The sequence below is a fragment of the Hyaena hyaena genome, unplaced genomic scaffold, assembly GCF_003009895.1.
Source record: "Hyaena hyaena isolate Hyena2069 unplaced genomic scaffold, ASM300989v1 scaffold_12, whole genome shotgun sequence".
Classification (NCBI taxonomy): domain Eukaryota; kingdom Metazoa; phylum Chordata; class Mammalia; order Carnivora; family Hyaenidae; genus Hyaena; species Hyaena hyaena.
Window position 1 is genome coordinate 5764837 of NW_024080644.1, and position 20200 is coordinate 5785036.

Consider the following 20200-nt stretch of genomic DNA (forward strand, 5'->3'; position numbering starts at 1 on the left):
TTTTAATTTCCTTCTTGACTCATTCCTTGTTTAGGAGTGTGCTGTTAGTTTCCATATATTTGTGAAATTTCCAGCTTTCCTCTTATTTCTTGGAGCTATATCCAGGTCTATAGCCAGGACAGTGGTCAGGAAGTTAATTGCCTGAATGGAAGCCTCTTTTCTCAAAACAATTCTCCTCATTCTTGTGAAAACTGTACTGAAGTTTCATAGCTTTCTACCTGGATCTCACAGATCCCATGAGGCACTTTTGTTCATGGTTGCATGTCAAATTATTGTTGTGAGAGGAATAAAAATGAAAAATTTCTTATTTGAGCATCTTGCTGATGTCACTCCCTTTCATCCTAAATTCTAAACCCTCACAGACTTTTATTACTTTTCACACCTCTATTATTAATCTCAATCACCAAATCAAGGAATCTTTTTTTTACTTATCATAACTTCTTATAAATATGTTATCTCTGAATACAAATTATTCCTATTTTTCTGATCGTAGATTTTTTTTTTAATATTTTTATTTATTTCTAGGAGAGTGAGAGAGACAGCATGAGCAGGGGAGGGTCAGAGAGAAAGGGAGTCACAGACTGAAACAGGCTCCAGGCTCCGAGCTGGCAGTCAGCACAGAGCCCAACGCGGGGCTCGAACCCACGAACCGCGAGATCATGACCTAAGCGAAAGTCGGACACTTAACCAACTAAGCCACCCAGGCGCCCCTGATCCTAGATGTTTGAAATTCAAAAGCCAAAGCTGACTCACACTGATGCCTATTCAACTGAATAAATGAGAGTCACAGAACAGAAAGAAATATCCAAAGGAGGGTAAATTTGTTTAGTTCTTCCTAAACATCATCCTGCCACATTCCAGGTGCTGCCTGCACTCCCATTTCTTTTTCATGACCTGCTCTCCCTTTCACTCTTATTTTTGCCAAACCTGCAAAACCAGGCATTTCAAGAATGAAGACACTTTTTGGCCTTTAGAAAGATGAAGATCTATCACTTCATCACTGAGCAGAAGAAATTACAAAATGTAACTTTTAATATTTTAAAGCTATTTAGGATACAGTTTGAATAAATTATTTTATGATTTTGTAAAGAGCTCTATGACCCTGAAGAATGTGAAAGGACAGCCTTGGGAGGAAGACATGCAGGAGTAACTTGTAATTAGGTATTTAATTGACTTTGAAGGGAAAGGAGTTGCATAGCTGGTAGTGATTACAACTACATAAAGATTGAAATATTATCCAAACAAGCTACCTAAGCTATTTTATGATATCATAAGACTCACATGATGTCTACACCCTGAATTATTTTGGTGGTGCTAAGACAACCACCCTCTTGCTTTAGAGCAAAAGGAATGTAAAGTAGTTAGGTGATAAAATAAAGCATACCTTCCATCAGAGTTTTAGTATTTTATTTTCAAGATCACTTTGAATTGTCAGATTTACAGTTAAGAGAGATAAAGTGTATAATTCAAGTTGGCTTATTGAAATTGCATGATGTATTATAACTTCTTATTGGAAAAGATTATACTTAAGTCTCTAGAAAAATATTAGTATTGTAGGAAGTGCTGTGTCTCTAGATATTTGTTACCTTTCAAATATTCCCAGACTGAAGTGCAAATTCATTATTTGTGAAAAGTAAAACATTATTTAATTACATACATGCACATATACATACATAGACTATCAATATGTTTATTACTCTGCAAAAATAAATTTTGAATTCTCATACATTAATGAAGTACTGAATTTTAGATTTTGAGCTTTTATAACCAAATAAAAAACATTTAATTTAATTTAAAATTTTGTAATGTTTGTTTATTTTTGAGAGAGAGACAGACAGAGTACAAGCCAGGGGGAGGCACAGACAGAGGTAGACACAGAATCCGAAGCACAATCCAGGCTCTGAGCTGTGAGCTCAGAGCCCGACGTGGGGCTCTAACTCATGAACTGCAAGATCATGGCCTGAGCCAGAGTCAGACGCTCAACCGACTGAGCTACCTAGGCGCCCCAGCTAATTTTAATTACTTATATGTCTATTACATTTAAACATTTATATGACATTTAATTATATTTATCTATATCTGTCTTCTTAAAAACATTGTGTTTGTAATTTATATAAAATAAAATTCCTTAAATAACAAGGTGTACAGCTGATACAAAATGCAGATGGTAAAATATTGTAGGCCCATTTTAATAATAATTTTAATTCACTAAAAATAAAATAATAATAAAAAGGACCATTTCATCTACAATTTAGCTTAAATTTAAAAATATAACATTTATATCTGTATTTTATTCTGTTTGTAAATATAATTATTTTTCATTTCTTAATTCCTTGTACTATATTATTAATCCTCATGAAGCAGTATAATTTTTACATAGTCAGACGTGTATTTAGCTCACATTTGTAACCAGAAAATTGGGAATCAGAAAAGTCTTTCATGTTCCTATCCTGTATCTGAAAGCATTAAGGTAGTCAGATATTGGAACTCTTCTACAGCATGCTGGTAGCAGAATCCTTTTCTGAACACTTTTCATATGCTTAATAATTCAGTAGTCTGTTGTTCATATAAATATTATTTTCATACCAGGCCTGAAATAGTAAAGGCCATGCATGCTTCTGAAGCAAAATACTATGAGCACATAAACAGCTATTCTACGTGATTCTGCTCTTTGACATTGGCATCAAAAATGTTTTTTTTCCAGGTTAACAAGGTGAGAACTTAATGATGGCAGTGATGTATCCTCTGAGAGAGAAATAAACTCTGTGGAAATAAAGTTTGTGGCTGACATCTCCCTCCTTCCTGCCTGTCATTTCCTCTAGTGAGTTTGGCAACAATATTGCAAGGTCCACACTACTAGTTAACTGCAGATTGAGTACGTTTCCAGGAAAAAAATGTCCCCTTCCCTAACTCGAATTCCTGGCACCTACATTTATGTTATTTACAACCTTGTAAAATCAGTAAGTTTTCTATATGTGTTCTCACTTTGGATAGAGCTAAGGGAATTGTCTGTTGTAAAGAATGACTAAGTTGATATTTTCCAAAAGTAACTGTCCTAATAGTTTTTTCAGTCTTTTAGAAGACTAAAAACAGATATAAAAAGAAACACATTGGCCCATATAAAAAGTAGAATTCAGCTGAGATCCTATGTATAAGGGGAAACAGAGAAAATTTTTGAAGTTTTAAGGTAAGAAATAATCGCTTTTTAATATGAAAGAAAGACAAAGTACTTTCTCAAACCCAGAAAATAGATCAGGAAGTCACTTGCCATTATGGGCAGTGATTTAGGGTGAAAATAGAGAGTTCTAAGTGCACATGAGAACTATGAATTATTAAAACTGCGGCTCAGCTATTTATAAATACATTTCTGTTTAGAAATTTGTTCACTGCAGTGATGACTCAGAATATAAGCCACAACATCTGGCAATGCTTAATTCCAGAGCCTATCTGCCTCCAACTTAGGCTGCATTAAAAAAAAAAAAGTAGTCTGCAGGGGCCCCCGGGTGGCTAAGTTGGGTAAGCATCCAACTTTGGCTCAGGTTGTGATCTCACAGTTTATGAGTTCGAGCCCTACATCAGGCTTTGTGCTGACAGTGCAGAGCATGCTTGGGATTCTCTTTCTCTCCCTCTCTCTCTGCCCCTTCCCAACTTGAGCTTTCTCTCTCAGAATGAATGGATGAACTTAAAAAAAAAAGTAGTGTCCAGTTTATAGGAGGTAAGAGTCATATTGTACTGATCAGAAACAACTTCTGTGAAATCATCCTAAGTGTAGCCCAAGAAAAATAACCCAAAGTAATAACATAAGAAGTAGTAACAGTATTCTTTTATTTTTTTTTTTTTGTCAAGTGTAAAGAAGACTCCCGGGAATACCATTTAATTCTTCTAAAGACTCTTAGAGCTCTTATGGAAAAAATAACTTGTTTTTTTAATGTTTATTTATTTTGAAAGAATGTGTGTGCATGAGAAAGTGCGAGTGGGGGAGGGTCAGAAAGAGAGGGAGAGAGAGAATCCCAGCAGACTCCATGCTGTCAGCACAGAGCCTGATATGCGGCTCAATCTCATGAACCATGAGATGACCTGAACTGAGATCAAGAGTTGGATGCTTAACTGACTGTGCCACCTAGGTGTCCTGTAAAAATTAGATTGTTTTCTTTATCAAAAAGCAATAAAAATTTTAGCTTATTAGATAAATGGTCCAGTGCCACAATAAGACTTTATTATGAACACTAGGGTAGCATGGCAGATAATCAAGGACTGACTTGCTTATGGATCTTTGAATAATTTTAAAGTCCCCAGACCCTAGAAATATAACATTGCATAAAAGAGGAAGAACTCACAAAGCTTGCCTTCTATGTCCTGGAAAGAAACAGTACTCTCATTAATGCAGGAAAGAGTAAAGACATAATTCCTTCTTCCTAATACAGAGTCAGAGTCAGAAAAGGACAAGTAGCTGTGCAGGAAACAGTAACACCATTCTGAAGAGCTTGTCGGCCAGTCTCCTGAAACGTCATTCATTCTTTTAGCATCAACAAGGAGGAAGACACAAGACCCTGGGCTAGAAACTATGAGCACAAAGAATATGAAATAGCTACTGGAAGTGGAACTTCAGCAATGATGGCATGAGAAGCATGGCAAAAACCCCTGCCTGGCAAAACAAGGTAACCAGTAAAAATTACAAAACAAAACAAAAAATCTTTTCAGGTTTCTGGGAATTTTTCTAAAACCATACCTCATAGGAGAAACATTTATTTATTTTTTAAATCTACTCAATCATGGTAAGAGTGGTAAGAATCTGTGGCATTTGAGCCACAATGCAGTCCATTACCCACAAACTCACAGAACTGTGTTACAGAAGTTCTACTTCAGGCATGTGCAGCAAAGAATGTTCTGGATCCCTGTCACGCCAGTTCCGAGTCTGAGGCTATACTGTCATCACAAGGAGGACGTGGTGCTGGTTTTTCTCACTCATTTCACTCTCAAAGTGAAGAACCTCTATTCTGAGTGGGGAAAAGAGAGAATTGGTCTCCCTTCTCACATCCAGTTCCCACCCATCGAGTGAAAGCTCTACCACAGTTATTGCAGGGCAAGAATACTGGCCTTGATTGGCAGAGCCCCAGCTCACTGACCAGGGATAATACTGCAGTCCCCTCAGTACCCATTGTTAGAAAGAGATTGTTACTCTGGAAACATAGGTCCTCCTCATCAGCTCCAGTGCAGTGACACAGGGGTTCTTTCCAAGAGTAAGCAGACGCTTCATGGCCCAAGAACTCCCACTAGCTCTGACTGAGGGGATGGATGGACATTATTTGGAACAGTGAGTGGAGAACTCATGCCCAAGGGTGTTACTGACAACAACGGAGACCCTGGTGGACTGACGGTGGTAATTCTGATATAAACAAATCAGTAGACCAGCCAGAACTTTAATGGTGAGAACCAAAGAATGAGACATGAAGAACCTTCCTAGGATCGCAGCCAACTCCAGAGTTGAAGTTTGTGCATATGTAGTATACTTCACCCACTGAGAACTAGTCAGAGCAGAACATGAGGCAGAACCACACGAAGATCCATTGATACAGAGCAGAAGTCTACTGGCACAAGGGGATTAATCAAAACCTCTAATAAGACACTGACTGTCCAGGGAGGTACTCTAACCCAGGCACTTTCTAAGAAGAAAGGCTTAAAAATAGTATCACAGTAATCTCTGGCAGTCTGGAAGACTATATACCTAACCGAAGCTGTACTCTATCTAGAGTTATCAGAAAGACAAACTTCAAGCTACTAGTGCCTGGCTGAATATGGGGCAAAAAATGCAAATTGTCTGAACTCAGCAGCAGCCTCTAAATCACACAAATATCCCATGATAAAGAGTAAAAATACAAGCTAGCTAAGAGGGCTTAAACAGGAGCTCTAGGCAGCCAGACTGAAAGACAAAAATAAGGGAAAAATAGCCAAAGGGAAATACACTTTGTAGAAATAGTTGAGCCAAATCACAAAAACAAGCAAAAAACAACCACCACAATCACCTCTAAAGGTCAGTATCCAGAGCCGCTACAATAAATTATCTGAGATGTTCAGCCTTTAAAAAAATATTTTTAATGTTTATTTATTTTTGAGAGAGAGAAAGCAAGAGTGGGCAAGGGGCAAAGAGAGCAAGGGGCAGAGGATCTGGAGCGGACTCCATGCTGACAGCAGTGAGTCCAATGCAGAACTCAAATTTGCGAGCATTTCTTTGCAAATAAAGGTCTAATTGGGGCACCCGGCTGGCTCAGACTGTTAAGCATCCAACTTCAGCTCAAGTCATGATCTCACAGTTGGTGAGTTTGAGCCCCCCGTCAGGCTTTGTGCTGACAGTTCAGAGGCTGGAGCCTGCTTTGGATTCTGTCTCCCTCTCTCTCTGGCCCTCCCCCACTCACGCTCTGTCTCTCTCTCTCTCTCAAAATAAATACATAAACATTGAAAAAAGTTAAAAAGAAATAAAACTACCACTTCTGGTACACATTCAAAGAAAATGAAATCAGTATCTCAAAGAGAGATCTGCATTCCCATGTTCACTGCAACATTATTCACAATAGCTGAGACAAGGTAACAACCTAAGCATTCATTGACAGATTAATGGATAAAGAAAATGCAGTTTATGTACATATACAATAAAATTTTAGTTCAGGCTTAAAAAAGAAGTAAATCCTGCCATTTGCAACAAACGCAGATGAACCTGGAGGATGTTATGCTAGGTGAAATAAGCCACACAAAGAAAGACAAATGCTGCATGATCTCACTTTCATGTGGTATCTAAAAAAGTCAAACTCATAAAGGCAGAGAATGGAATGGCAGTAGTCAGAAGGGGTGGGGGAAAATAAAATCTTAAAAAAAAAAAAACAAAAAAAGTCAGATGTAAATTTAACCGTATCACAATACATTAAATATGAATGGATTAAATAATCCAATCAAACCAGACATAGTCAGATTGCTTAAAAGAACAAAATCCAGGGGTGTCTGGATAGCTCGGTTGGTTAAGTATCTTACTCTTGATTTCAGCTCAGGTCATGAGCTCCTGGTTCATGAAATAGAGCCCTGTGTCAGGCTCTGCACTGACAGAATGGAGCCTGCCTGGGTCTCTCTCCCTCTCCCTCTCGCTCTTTCTCTCTCCCTCTCTCCCTCGCTCGTGCTCTTTTTCTCTCTCTCCAAAATAAACATGTTTGAAGAAAGAGCAATATCTATCTCTGTGACATCTATAGGAGATATAGTTCAGATCCAAAGATACAAATAGATGAGAGAAAAAAGGATGGAAAAGAGTGACACAATGCAAACAACAACAGCTTCCTTGATCTGTAGTTCACATCTGTCTTCATTTATTTTGGAAAGTTCTCAGTCACCGTGATTGCAAACATTTTTCAATCTCTGCTCTATCTTTCTTCTTCTGATATTTCAATTATACCTATGCTACACTTTTTCAAATTGCCCCACAGTTATTATATTCCTGTTCTGTCTTTTAAATTCTTTTTTTCTCTTTGCCATTAATTTGGCAAGTTTCTATAGACCTATCTTCAAGCTCACTGATTCTTTCATTAGCTGTGTCCAGTTTACTGATGTGCCCAGCAACTGCAGTCTTCATTTCTATGAAAATGTTTTTTATATCTAGCATTATCTCTTGATTCTTTTAGAGTTTCCATCTCTCTGCTTCTATAAGTCATTTTGTACCCTGCACATTATCTTCCTTTTCCATTAGATCCCCTAATATATTAATCATATTTATTGTATTTATTTATTTTAATCAGAGTTATTTTAAATTCCAAATCTGATACTTACAAAATTTGTGTCATGTCTGAGTCTGGTTCTGATGCTTGCTTTATCTCTTCATACTGTGATTTGTTGTTGTTTGCTTTTTTTAAATTTTTAATTATTTATGAGAGAAAGCGACAGTGTGAACAGGGGAGGGTCAGAGAGAGAGGGAGACACAGAATCTGAAACAGGCTCCAGGCTCTGAGCTAGCTGTCAGCAGAGAGCCTGACGCGGGGCTCAAACCCACGAACCATGAGATCATGACCTAAGCCAAAGTCGGAGGCTTAACCGACTGAGCCACCCAGGTGCCCCTGTTTGCTTTTGTTTTGCCTTCTAGCATGCCTTGTAATTTTTAGTAGAAATCTGGAAATAGTAGAAATCAAGTAATAGATAGGAACTAAAGTAAATAGGCCTATGGGGTGTGGCTTTATGTTAATGTCACTCAGAATTGAGCTGTTTTATTTTTTATTTATTTTTATTTTTTAAAGAGAGAAAGCACATGTGCACGTGTGAGCAAGTAGGCACAGGGCAGAGGGAGAGGGAGAGAGAATCTTAAGGAGGCTCCATGCCTAGCACGGAGCCCTACATAGACCTCGATTTCATAACCATGAGATCATGCCCTAAGCTGAAATCAAGAGTTGGACACTTAACTAACTGAGCTATCATGGTACCCATGAATTGAGCTGTTTTAAATGGTTGCTTATAGTTGAGGTCCCAGAGTCTTCCTATTTCTCCACTGTCATTGTTTTTGTCTCTGCTGTCTTTAGGCTTTCCCAAAACTTCTCCTTAGATACAGTCTGGATCTTGCAGCTCCTTCTGCTGCAACCAACTGTAATTATACTGAAGCTTTAATGGCGTGGTGGTAAAGTGTGAAGAGGATGGTAATAACTGGTCTATAATCCTATGATTAAATCTCAGTCTTTTAGTAGGTTTGTGCCCTTCACCAGTATTCCTTAATTTCTACACCATCTACATAAAACAGAAGGCTGGAAAAAGCTAAAGTCAGAGTCACCTAAGTGGTATAAAGCTCTGGTTAAGTCTCTTCCCCTGCAGAAGAATGGTCCTTTGTTATGAGGAAAACTCTGGAAATATTTCACAATGGTTACTTTTCTCCTCCTCTTGTCAGAGTCATGAAGAGATCCTTCTTTATTCTTCACTGTAAGAACTTGGTGGGATTCTTATTGATATGACCCAAGAAATGGGTGAGGGGACTAAGAAATTGGTTACCATACTAGTTCCCATACTAGTCCAAACTCAGTCTCCAGAAGTTCTTCAAAATTATAATTTAAGTTTTCCTACAAGCTTATGGCTCCAGTGTCTTTTGCTCCAGGAAAACGAGCCTCAGTTGTTACTCTCTGGAGTAGCACATCTCTCCAGATTTCAGTGTGGCCATTTGCCCCATGATCTTAATTCTACCGATGATGAGTTCAAAAAATGTCATCCATTTTCAATTTACTCAGGCTTTTTATAGATTTAAGAACAGGAATGATGAGCTCAAGTTCTTTACAGGCTGGAGCTGAATCTGCAAGTCTCCCTCAAAATATGAATTTTTACTTAGAATACTCAATCACCTCTTCACTTCTACACATATACCAAATTCCAACATTTGTTGAACATTTGTGCCTTTTCTCCTAGGAGATGTCATTTAAATGATGTGCATTTCCTCACCTTTAAACATGTAATATATATTCTAAATGACTGTGTAGTCAGTGAGTCAGGCTGCTGGGTGCCATACATGTATGAAATGAAATTCAACTCTTTTCCATTTGTTAAGAACTGGATCAATATTCACCAACTAATGAAGAAAAGTGAAATGGTTCTTGTTCCTGGATAGTACTTGGAGCCCCGTAAGCTTGTAATAGCATGCTGCAAGAAGAACTGGTGATTACTTCCTTCCTTATCTCACATGCACTCACTCCACTAATGTACTTTGAATTGCAAAAAGAAAAACACAAATTTGTGTGTGATGCCATTTCAATGTATCTGATCATATTTAAAGGATATACCAGCTAAAAACACAAAATTGTTTTATTATGTCATATGAATTACTTAATATTAGGAAAGAGTATTTTCATGCCCAATGTTGCTATGGACTCAATTGTGTTTCCCCCAAAATTCATAAGTTGAAGAAGCACTAACCACCACTGTGACTACAAGTGAAGCTAGGGCTTTTAGTAGCTAATTCAAGTTAAATGAGAGCATAAGGGTGAGGGTCTAATCTGATAGGTTTGGTGGCCTTATAAGAAGAGAAAGAAATTCTATCCCCTGCTGCCCTTACCACTTTTCCACAAGCACACATCAAGGAAAGGTCATGTGAGGACACAGCAAGGTTGCTGTCTGCAATCCACGGAGAGAACTTTCACCAGAATCCAGCCCTTTGGCAATCTGATCTTGGAATTCTAGTCTCCAAAACTGAAAAATAAATTCCTGTTGTTTAAGCCATCCAGCCTATGGTATTTTGTTATGGCAGCTGGTGCTGACTACTACAAGTGTGTGTGACTTGTATTACCTGTCTAATTCTAGCTCTGTCTTCAGCCTTTGTCCTTAAGTGAAGGTTACCATGATGAGAAAAGACAGATATTATCCAGGGCTTATGAGCAGTGTGGATACTTCCTGAATACATCTAAATAATTTTGGTCCAGAAATGATAGTGTTCACAAAATCAGAATTCACCATAAAATTCAACTTTTCAGAATAAATTAGCTGCAAATTAATTTTTCCTTCTCTCATCTCAGTTCACATCTTTGGAAGATGCAGTTTTTCTTTATTGAATACATTAGCTCTTCAAGAAAATCAGGAAGGACTTTCAAAATCAAGGCGTACTGCATTCTATCCTCAGCCCTGACACTAAAGAACTAAAGTATTTCTAGAAGATTGATCAAATACGTTGAGCCTCAGATTGACTGCTTTATGATGAAGATTAAAAGCCAGTTATCAGATACATAAAATAATGTAATTGTATTTAATTTGTGTAAGTTATATAATATAGATACATGTAAAAATATAAAATATATACATTTACATTTATGTCATATAACACAAAATATAACTATGTATGATATAAAATATAAAAATAATATATATATATTAGACTGAATAGTATATGTATATAGTAGATTGCATAATAGCCTCTAAAGGTATCCAGGTCTTAATCCCTAGAACCTGTGAATGTTATGCTATATGGCAAAAATAACTTTGTGGGTGGAATTAAGTTAAGGATCTTGATATGGGGAGTTTGTCCTGGGCCCGAATTATAATCACAAGTGTTATATTTAAGGGAGACGGGGAGATTTGACTGTAGAAGAGGAAAAGAGGTTGTGCTGAGAGAAGCAGAGATGGAATGATGCCCACTGAAGATGGCAGCAGGGGCCACAAGCCAAGAAATACAGACGGCCACTAAGGCTAAAAGAGGCGAGGAAACAGATTCAACTCTCAAGCCCTCCAGAAGAAAACAGCCCTGCAGAAACCTTGACTTTCATCCAGTGAAAGTGATTTCAGACTTCTGACCTCCAAAACTGTAAGACAGGGAATTTGTTTTGTTTAAGCCACTAAGTTTATAGTAATTTCTTACAGAAGCAATAGGAAACAAATTATATATGTAATTATATATATGTATACATATATATAATTATATATATATATACACATACGTGTATAAATAAAACTAAATTCTTTTTTAAAAATGTTTTTAATGTTTATTTTTGAAAGAGACAGAGACAGGGTGTGAACGGGTGAGGAGCAGAAAGAGAGGGAGACACAGAACCTGAAGTGGGCTCCAAGGTCTGAGCTGTCAGCACAGAGCCTGATGTGGGACTAGAACTCACAGATCACAAGATCATGACCTGAGCCAAAGTCGGACGCTTAACCAACTGAGCCACCCAGGGGCCCCTAAAACTAAATTCTTAAGTATCAGGTCCATATCTATAAACCTATATATTTAATAATATCCACCATATAATAGGTGTTTGCTAAATGTTAGCATCCATACTTTGGGGTGTTTTTTTTTTTTTTTTAGGTTTTTTTTGGTTTATTTTTTTCTTGAGAGAGAGACAGAGAGTGTGCTGTGGAGGGGCAGAGAGAGAAGGAGACACAGAATCCCGAGCAGGTTCCAGGCTCTGAGCTGTCAGCACAAAGCCTGATGCAGGGCTCAAATCCATGAGCTATGAGATCATGTGCTGAGTCAAAGTCAGACACTTAACTGACTGAGCCACACAGGCACCCCTACACACCTCAGTCTTAAACCACACAAATGTATAACCTTGAAACTATAGTTATGATATAGTTTATGCTTGGAATATAGTGTACTTATTATAACTTTATGAAGATGTTGACAAATCAAAAGGCACAAATTGTCATGGTGGACAACATGTGTACCCGGATATAATATCTTAGGATTTCAACATATGCAGTATGCTCAAAATATCTCCTTTATTTCCATGTTTATCTTTAACTCACCGTTTTTGTCAAGTTTTAGAGAAAAGATTAAAGATTTCCTTTTATTTTCATACATTACTGAAATATAGGACATACTTATCTTTTCATGTTAAAATTTCTACTTTCAAGTGGACTGAAAAATATGTGAAGCTCTCAGGAAATCATATTCAGTGCAGTTTATAAATCAAGTTCTTTATGCTTGGTCCACATTAAACCATGACAAGATGTACCATTATATGCACAATAGGAAATGTATATAAGTATTTTAATATTGGGATATTAAAATCTGCAGGAAATGTGGCAAACCATTTCATGGGATCAGAGTTTGGCCTCCGGATTTAAAACAAATTGGTTTTAAATCCCAATTCTTCTAACTTATTCTCTTTGTGGAAAGTTGCGCAAATTACTTAACCTTCCCGATCTCAGTTACTCCATGTGAAAATGAGATAATGGCAGCAATTAGCACTCCAGTTCATTCTAATGAGTCATTATATCTAGAGTCCATGGCACTGAGCCTGGCCTTTAGCAGCCCTTAAGAAGTGATACCTACTCCTATAAGTACTTGAAAGTTTGGAAATGAAACTTCATAACCAAAAGATTCATAACCAAGCAACTAATTTTGGAGTATCTCCTTTCTCCTGGCAATCATATGGAGAAAAAAGAAGAAATTAAAAATAACATTGTATCTTCAGTGAAACTAGGAGAGAGAGAAAACTCAGAGACTTCCAGCTGCATAAGGATTACAGCAATGGTGAGGCCACACAGAAGCTGGTGATTTTAAGACCTGAGGGGAGGGCAGAGTAGGGAAAGGGGTTCTGAGGGCTGGTGGATCTCACACATCTCTAGCAGATAGTTGATTCCCAAATGAGAGCATCCCATCTGAGATGGGACCACTGTGAGTATAACTGAGACTGAGCACCTCAAGAGCACTGAGAAAGGAACAGAAAGACAAGGTTTGGAAAATGTCCAAGAGCCCAGAGGTAGCAGATAGAAGATATGCCAGCCAGAAGTAGTGTCTAAGAGTGCATCATGGTGAAAGAAAGGGTTGTGGAGAGGAGTAGGAAATGCAGGGCTGGTGGGAGAAGGTCACCAGAACCAGGCTGGGCTCTGAGAGTCAGAGCAGGGCTGTTATAGAAATTAACATATTGTAAGACATTCACTGTAGCGACAGGAGGGAGATGTGAGCTATGAAACTTAGAATGATGTGCTGTCACATCCCTGTATCCTCTGCTCCATCTCCTACTACAAGTTTAGGAAAACCCCATCCTGTGTAAATGCAAGAAACAGGAAATGAGGAAGCACTGCCTGCACACAAAGGTTGTCATAAAATAAATAATAAATGAAAGCAACATCAATTCCTAGATATAATTAGGAAAACTCACCTAAAAATAATTTTGACAAAGTGAATGAATATTAAAACATAACGTTACAATAAGAGTAAAAAAAAAAAAAAAAGGAAAGAGAAAACAAATAAAAACAAAAGCTTGGAAAAGTAATTACAGTTATGCAGGAATATCACAGCGCACAAATATAAGAACTCAAAAAAAGAAAAAAAGGTGATCAAAAACAGGTAGTGATGGCCTGGAAATAAGATGACATGAAATGTGAATCAACAGAATTTGGAAAACAAATAGAAAAAAATATTTTAAATGATGATGAAACGACAAGGGACACAGAATAACTGCTAAGGAAGCACAGACAACAAAAAACAAAACCCAAAAAAAACAGAGAGGAAATAAATGAAAAACAAAGTCTATAAAAAAAAAAAAAAGATTTAAAGCAAGAAAATCATGTCTCCTTATAGAAATGGATGATTATACACTTGGAAGATAAAAATGCAGAAAGTGAACCCAAGACATCTGTACATACTAGGAAACAAGATGATTATTAAATAATGTATAAATCATCAAACCAATTAGAAAAGAATCATGTTTTGTCACAAATGGGACAGTCTGAGCATGAATAGTAATAATTACTATGAATAGAAAACAAGTAAGTTTTAAAATATGTTTAGATCCATGAGTACTTTCTAACACACACACAGACACACACAGACACACACACGTACACATACACACCCCATCACATTCATTGGTCAACTTCAGGGAATGTAGGATACAAACAAATAAATTCATCACTTAGAAAATAAATAAAAGTATTAAGCATTAGTCTTGCTTTTCCAGAACTCACTGTAACTTTGGGTACCTCTTTATAAAAGCATTCCAGCTAATAAATGAAAAAAAAAATTGAATTAGAACCCATCACTTTGCAATCTTTAATGAAATGATGGAACAAGGCAAAGCCCATCAGTGGCTGTTACTATGACACAGAGAGTGTGTTAAGATTCTGTGTCTTCTAAAAATAGCACATCACCCCATTTATGAAGCTGTTTTCCTAAAAATGCAAATCAGAATCTAATGAAAGTTCTAGATCTAATCAAGAATTTACATAAAATACCAGAGACAAGGGAGCATGTTAAACTAAGCTACAGGGATTTAATTAGCAAAATCCAGACTGTGTAAAACAGTATGGAAGAAGCCCTTCAGGGTTTTTTCCCCCCAAAAAATAAATGGCAAGGAATTAAAGAGAGGCATTCTATCAATAAAAGAGCTAAGGGACAGAATCCATTGCAATATTTAGGCTAGATATTGTATGAGATTAAGATATTCTACTTACTATGTAGGAGTGATAATGATATTCTTGTTTTTAGAGTTTTTTTCATTTAAAGAAGAAATAGAAGGCATCCAAATTGGTAAGTAATACAACTGTCATTATTTGTAATGACATACTATATTTAGAAAACCCTAGAGACTTCACCAAAAAACTATTAGAATAAATGAGTTCAGTAAAGCTGCACGATATAAAATTAAAATTCAGAAATCTGCTGCATTTCTATACACTAATAATGAATTAGTGGAAAGAGAAATTAAGAAAACTATCCCATTTACAACTGCACCAAAAAGAATAAAATACCTAGGGATAAATTTAAGCACAGTGGTGAAAGACCTATAGTCTAATAACTATAAGACACTGATGAAAGATACTGAAGACAGTACAAACAAATGGAAAGGTATGCCATGCTCATGGACTGGAAGAATATTATTAAAATGAATTAAAATGCTTTTATACTATCAAAAGCAATCTAGATTCAATGCAGTCCCTATCAAAATACCAATAGCAATTTTCACAGAAATATAAAAAACAGTTCTCAAATTTGTATGGAACCACAAAAATCCCTGAATAGCCAAAGCAATCTGGAGAAAGAAGATCAAAGCTATGGTTATCATAGGGGCACCTGGGTGACTCAGTCAAATGTCCAACTTCAGCTCAGGTTGCAATCTCATGGTTCATGGGTTCGAGCTCCACGTTGGGCTGTGTGCTGACAGTTTAGAGTCTGGTCTGCTTGGAATTCTGTGTCTCTCTATCTCTCTCTGCTCCTCCCCTACTCACTCTCTGTCTCTCTCTCAAAAATAAACAAACATTAAAAAAAAAGAAGCTGCAAGTATCACAAGCCCAGATTTCAAGAGATACTACAATGCTATGGTAATCAAACCAATATAGTACTGGCACAAGAAGAGACATATAGATCAATGGAACAAGATGGAGAGCCCACAAATAAACCCACAGATATTTGGTCAATTAATTTATGACAAAGGAGACAAAAATATATCATGTGAAAACGTGTTGGAAAAATTGGAAAGCTACATGCAAAAGAATAAAACTTGGACCACTATCTTACAGCTTATACAAGAATTAACTCAAAATGGATTAAAGACCTGATTGTGAGACCCAAAACTATAAACCTCCGAAAAGAAAACATAGGTAATAATTTCTTGGACACTGGCCTTAGTAACATATTTATGGATATGTTTCCTGAGGCCAGGAAAACAAAAGCAAAAATAAACTATTGGGACTACGTCAGAATGAAAAGCTTATGGGGGTGCCTGGCTGGCTCAGTCAAAAGAGCATTTAACTCTTGATCTTGGGGCCATGAGTCTGAGACCCATATTGAGTGCAGAAATTACTTACAAATAAGTAAACTTAAAAAAAATAAGCTTTTGCAAAGCAAAAGAAAACTGTCAACAAAACAAAAATGCAACCTACTGAATGGGAGAAGATATTTGCAGATGGGTAATGTGATAAAGGGTTAATACCCAAAATATATAAAGAATTTATACAAATCAACAACAAAAGAAAAACAATCCAATTAAAAAAAAATAGGCAGAGGACCTGAATAGACATTTTCCTAAAGAAGGAATACAGATGGCCAAAAGACACATGAAAAGATGCTCAACATCACCAATCATTAGGGAAATGCACATCAAAACCACAATGAGATTATTACCTTACACAAGTCATAATGGCTAGTATAAAAAAGACAAGAAATAATAAGTGTTGGCAAGGATATGGAGGAAAGGGAACTCTCATGTGCTGTTGGTGGGAATGTAAATTGGTACAGCCACTGTGGAAAACAGTATGGAGGTTTCTCAAAAAATTAAAAACAGAAATACCATATGATCTGCTGGGTATTTACCAAAAGAAAGTGAAAACAGTAAATCAAAAAGATGTATGCATCCCTATGTTTATTGCAGCACTATTTACAATAGCCAAGATATAGAAACAACCCCAGTATGCGTCAACAGATGAATGGATAAAGATGTAGTGTGTATATCTAATGGAACAGTACTCAGCTATTAAAAAAAGAATGAAATCTTGCCATTTGTGACAACATGGATGGACCCAAAGGGCATTATGCTAAATGAAACAAATCTGACTAAGAAAGACAAACACCATAGGATTTTACTTATAGGTAGAATCTAAAAAAACAAACAGACTCTCAAATGCAGAGAACAAACTGGTGCTTGCCAGATGAAAGGGGGTTGAGGGGATGGGCAAAATAAGTGAGGGGGATAAGAGGTACGAACTCCCAAGTATAAAATAAACAAGAGGCTGAAAAGTACAGTATAGGGAATATAGTAAATAATACATTTCTAAAGAAGTTACAAGTAGAAATCTGCAAGACCATGTGCTAAGATGGATTTTCCACTAATTATGCAACTTTAAGTGAGTAACCGATTCCTTAGGTTTTGAGAAGTGATTCATTAGGCATAAAGGGGTAGGCAGATTTTTTTGCTTTCCCAGGCTGGTTTGAAGGAAAAAGCAAATGTTTTCAACCAGTCAGTTCTATGTTAAATTCCATCTCTTCCACTTATTATCTATGACCTGGGAAGGTAGCTTAAAATTTCTTATGAGATTTCTTATAAAATATTTATGAAGTTCTTCATGTATACAATCGAAAGAAGGGCAGTATCTGCTAGTTGCCTACCTAGGATCTATTATCCATTCTTCTTTACTAAAAGAACGATGATGCTGTCCAGGCAACATGTGCAGCATAAGTATTTGCTTCTCCAGGATCCCGTGCCTTGAGAAGGTCCCCTTTTCACACAGCTCTGGTCAATAAGCTTTAAGTAGTAGTGTGCAGGGAAATATTTTGCTTTTCCAATATAGGTGTCTTCCCTTGGCTTCATTACTCCTTATTCCTGTTTATCAAATGGACAAGAGCCTGGCAGACATTAGCCATCTCGTACTCATAAGGCAAGTAGTATAGGTAAAGGAGCTAACATAATGGTGGAGGAGACAAGAAAAAAAATAAAGAGTTGAGTTTTCTGTTACTTTCAGTTGACAGTCTTTGACAAAAATGTCCATGGATTGTTATTGGAATTTAGAGAAAAAAAAAAACATATGCAAACACACTGGGGAGTGATTGGCACTTACTGATTTACTTTCTAAATGTTAATTCTTCTTGATGATGCTTTCCACCCTTAAATGCAGAACTGGATGGGAGCTGCTACTTTCCTTTCTGTATTTCACTCTTAAAATAGTGATATTTTGGGGTGCCTGGATGGCTCCCTCAGTTAAGTATCGACTCTCAGCTCAAGTCATGATCTGAGGGTTGTGAGACTGAGCGCCATGTCAGGCTCTGCGTTGGGTGTAGAGCCTGCTTGGGATTCTCTCTCTCCTGTTCCCTCTGCCCCTCCTCCCACTTGTGTGTGTCCCACACATGCTCTCTCTCTCTCTCTCTGAAAAATAAATGAATGAATACACAAAATAATAAAATAAAATAAAATAAAATAAAATAAATAAAACAGGGATACATTTGGAAACTAAGAATGGCCACAGATGGTACACCTTGGAGGGACTTATGAAATGAGACAGTATGGTGTAGTAAAAAGAGTGCAGAATTGTGCATCACATAACCATACATTTGAATTCCAGTTTACATGTGTAAATCTGTGTTCTTGGGGAACTTACCTAACTCCTTAAAAAGTAACTTGTTAGGATAAATTTAGGTTTACAGAAAAATTGCCAAGATTTTATACAGAGTTCCCATATACTCTATACCCAGTTCCCCATTATTAACATCTGACATTAATAGGGTACACTTATCACAATTAATGAACTGTTATTGATACATTATAACTAAAGTGTATACTTGATTTAGGTTTCCTTAGTTTTTACCTACTCTTCTTTTTCTGTCCCAGGATTATATTCAGGTACCATATTATGTTTAGTTACCTTACCATGTCTCCTTACCCTCCTCTTGGCTGTGACAGTTTCTCAGCCTTTCCTTGTTTTTGATAAACTTGATAGCTTTGAGAAATATTGGTCAGGTACTGGGGAGAATGTCCCTCAGTTGGGATTTGTGTGATGTTTTTCTCATGATTAGACTTGGGGGTATGCGTTTTGGGGAGGAAGATCATAGAGGTGAAGTGTCTTCCTCATACATCCTATCCAGGGTACATGCTGTCAGCATGATTTATCACTATAGATGTTGACCTTGACCACCTGGCTGATGTAGTGTTTGTCAGGTTTCTCCACTGTAAAGGTACTCTTTTTCTCCCCTTTCCATCACAGTACTTTTTGGAAGGAAGTTACCATGAGCAGCCCACACTTAAGAAAGGGGAGTTATGCTCTACCTCCTGGAGCCTGGAGTGTCTACTTAAAATTATTTGGAATTCTTCTCCATGGGAGATTTGTCTATTTTCCTCAATTTATTTACTTATTCAATCATTTATTTATTTTAGCATGGATTCATGGGTATTTGTTTTATACTCTGGGTTATAATCCAGTACTATTTTGTTATGAGTTATGCTATTTGTTGTAAAAACAGTTTAGTAATAGTACATCATGGGCCTAACTTAGGAGTTTAGCTTGACGAGTACAGTGGAAACGTGAGTGAAAATCTGGAAGTAGGCATGACAGAAAGAATGATCACATCTTCCTAGGGTGTCAAGCCCACTCAGATAGTAGTGTCACCTGCCCTCACTATGGCATATCTTGCTCTACAACTTGTGCTCCTGTTCAGAATGCATGACACTCTTGGTCTGCAGCAAGAGAATCTGTTTGCCACTTAGTCACGCTCATATTACTCATAAGACTGGATTTATGGAGGGGAAAATATATCATAATTTTAACACTGCCACTTCACTCTGTGCCACTATCTTACTACATTCCATTCCTTAGATTAAAATAAAATAGAGACATTTATTTGGGTAAAGAGAATCTTCCTGTGCCTTTCTCAAAATAACCCACCTGCATGCTACAGTGCTGCATATGTGTGTGACTGATGGGAGGCAATAAATACCCCATGCACCTGTGTTTCCACAGCAGAGAGGGAGGAGAATGTCACTGTTTCCTCAGGGAAGACCACAAAGGTAAACGTGTCACTACCTCAGACTCTGAGCAAGGTCAGGTCCAGAGAAGGAGGCTTCCAGGGCTGTGTGGAGACTCGTCTCCAAGTACCTCTGAGATCACAGAAGTCCTCTCATTCCAATTTACAGTGCCACCCATGGCAGAAGTTTCTTGGCATTCTGGCAGTTTTCAGTACAATCAGCCAGACAATACAGAAGCACTCACGATGCGATACCTGATGCTGAGATAATGCCCAGCTGTGATTTTATTTCCCACTGTTTGGATAATACTCTTC

General features: G+C 37.2%; 1 long non-coding RNA gene across 1 annotated transcript; it reads left to right on the forward strand.

Moving 5' to 3' along the window:
* Positions 1-2719: 2719 nt before the first annotated feature.
* Positions 2720-11350, forward strand: LOC120248341. The gene is made up of 3 exons (XR_005532559.1): positions 2720-2821; positions 4425-4658; positions 11057-11350. It is a non-coding gene; the product is annotated as an uncharacterized LOC120248341 (long non-coding RNA).
* The last annotated feature ends 8850 nt before the right edge of the window (positions 11351-20200 follow it).